This window comes from Castanea sativa, chromosome 8 (genome assembly GCF_040712315.1).
Source record: "Castanea sativa cultivar Marrone di Chiusa Pesio chromosome 8, ASM4071231v1".
Lineage (NCBI taxonomy): Eukaryota > Viridiplantae > Streptophyta > Magnoliopsida > Fagales > Fagaceae > Castanea > Castanea sativa.
Window position 1 is genome coordinate 48273883 of NC_134020.1, and position 3148 is coordinate 48277030.

At 37.6% G+C, this 3148-nt stretch overlaps 1 pseudogene; it reads left to right on the forward strand.

Annotated features, from left to right (window-relative positions):
- Positions 1-1595: 1595 nt before the first annotated feature.
- On the forward strand, positions 1596-3148 carry LOC142606692 (ankyrin repeat-containing protein BDA1-like; annotated as a pseudogene).

The window sequence follows — 3148 nt, forward strand, 5'->3', positions numbered from 1 at the left end:
TCACATCACAGAGCCACCACGGGAAACACCAAGCAAACCCACCTGACCCACCAAGCAAATGCACCAAACTCAGCCCTAGATCCACCGTGCCACCACACCGATCCCACCACAATCCACCACTGAAACTCAGCCCCAAACCCATGGCCAAAACTGATTAGTAAACCCATCACCACCCACAAACCAAATCCGATTTGCAAACCCACAACCACACCGATCTCGCCGCCACAACAACTACCAGATCCTTGACCACACCAATCTTGCCCAGAGAATCCTACAAACCCACAACCACGCTGGAAACCCATGAAAACGCTGCCGCAAACCACCACACTGATCTCGCCACAAAAAATACCCAGAAAAGAGCGCTAGAAAGAGTGAGGGAGACAAGAAAAAAAATGGTGAGGCTTCAACAATGGAGATAGAGAGAGGCTTGGTGAGGCTTTAGCGATGGAAAGAGAGAGAGAGAGAGAGAGAGAGAGATGAGAGACCGTGTGAATGAGAGAGAAAAACCTGATATTTAAGAATAAAATATTCATATTATCTTTTGGCATTGTGCTACAGTACCATCATACATTTACGATGGTAATGTAGCACAATGCCAAAAAAAATTACAATTTTACAAGTTTAGGAGGCCAACTGTTAAGCATTTTTGAGACTTCAAGCTAAATATTGCTAACATATGGTATTTACAATTCCCATTGTGAATTTTCTTAAAGGGGAATTGGCTTAGTAACTGTCTTACTTTATTTTATTGTTTTGGATGATAGTTAGTGGTGCCCTTTAAAATGGAATTGGTTTGAAACTTTGAATGGTCAGTTGCTAAAATTTTATTAAATCAGTTGATTTTTGTGTGAATTGTAGTGATATGATGAGTTGTCTACATAATAATATAATATGTATTTTGTTTGTATTTGCCACTTTTTGTAAGTTCAATTATTTGTTTATTTGTTGATAGTACGAATTTAATAATCAATGATTTTCGAGATTTAAAAGAAGGTCATGTTCTCTTTTAATAGATAAATTGTATTGTAATGTATTAAGAAACAATTATTTTATGTTTTTTTGATAGTTTATTAATACTAAATAGATGTTTATTTGGATTTTGTTTTATACTTTAGCCCCCCTTAATCAAATTTCTAGCTAAGGGTGGCAAAATTAGACACAACCCGTGAACCCGACATGACACGACACAGAATTAGTAGGTTATAAGTTAAGACTTAATGAGTTCGTGTCATATTCAAGTTGACATGACTGACCCGTTTAATAAATGGGTTGGGTTAGTGTCCATCACTCTAAAATAAGGAAGGCTATATGACATAAGGAAAGAGTCAAGAGGGAGCTAAATTATACTACTCTAAAGTTGGCTTGCCTGACGTGGAGCACAATCTAAAATAAAAAAGAAATAATTAATAATCCAAAGCCATTCAAACACGTGAAAGAATAAGAATTTAACCCAAAGTGAAAGTTAATTAGGTGACTATTTGAAAAGATCTCCTAAACCAAATAGGATTAAGCTGTACCATTGGCTTTGTTGTATGCACACTACTTATTCAAGCCACACATCAAGAAGTTCATACCAAAGAGTATCATACCTTAATATGGCAACTTTCTCAAATATGGATGAGAGAATTGAGAAAATGAGGAAAATGAAGCAAGTTGCTCAACATGGAAATTGTGATGCCTTTTACATCCTAATTAGGGAGGATGTCAAACTTTTGGAGGACATCGATCAGCTACCGTTTGTTGATACTCCTTTACACATAGCTGCATCTGCTGGGCACATTTCATTGGCCATGGATCTGATGAGATTAAAACCTTCATTTGCCTGGAAGCCAAATCCAGATGGGTTCAGTCCCATTCACCTTGCTTTACTAAATGGGCAAACCCAGATGGTGCTTCGGCTTCTAAAGGTCGATGGGAACCTTGTCCATGTCCAGGGAAGGGAGGGTATGACTCCTTTGCATTATGCAGCAATAATAGAAGATCACCTTGATCTATTGGAAGAATTTTTCAAAGTCTGTCCCCAATTTATTAAAGATGTGACAATTTGAAATGAGAATGCTCTGCATATTGCCTTGAAATATGACAAGTTGGAGGCTTTTCTACACTTGGTGCGATGGCTCAGAAAGAATTGGTCTCAAAATACCATATTGTGGGAGAGTGAAGTCCTGAACTAGATGGATGAGGAAGGCAACACAGCATTGCACATTGCAGTATCCAAAAATCAACCCAAGGCAAGCCCTCTCCATTCCTCAATTATTTACAAACTAAGGAAACATTGTAAAGTTTGTGTTGTGAACATCAATATTGTCCAACTGTATGATCATAATTAAGAGCTTAATGTCTAAAAATGATTCACTATCTTTGCAAATTGCTACTAATTAATACATCATGATTATTTTTTGCTGTATCACTAAACTTTGCAGGCTGTGAGGAAGTTTTTATATTCTGGTGTTGATATAAACACTAAGAATTTAAAGGGTAATACAGCAGGGGATATGTTGGGACAACAAAATCAAATAGAAAATCACAAGATCAAGGTTATGCTACGGTGTGCTGGAGCTTTACCAGCTTCATCTCTTCCTAAAGTAATTTATTATGCACGTTACCTATGGTCCTTATTCTCATATATTGAGAAAATAAGAATGCATCCATTGCATTGTATTGGTGAATGGACCGAAATATCAGACGACAGGCGCAATATGCTTTTGGTGGTAGCTACACTTTTTATGACTGTGATCACCTATCAAGGAGTACTCAGCCCTCCTGGGGAACTTTGGCAAGATGACTACTATCCTGAAGCCAATAGAACATTACCGGCCATCAGAAAATTCAATTCAAGTGCTCCTATTCCAGACGAAGCAGGGACACCCATTGGTAGAAAATTTCCTTTTTGGGTGTTCTTGTCATTAAATTCTTTGACATTTATGCTCTCATACTCAACAATTCTTCCCCTCATTCCATCCCAGGACATTTATCGTTCAGTACGGCTATCCCTTATTTCACTATCTGTTTGCTATATGGTTTCGTTGACTGTCATAATCCCGACTTGATTTTGGGAAACTATTTGGTATGTATCTATTTGCCTGCTTCTTTGTATCTTCCTACTAAATACTTATGCAACTTGTGTAGTTATAAGGCTTGTCTCTAA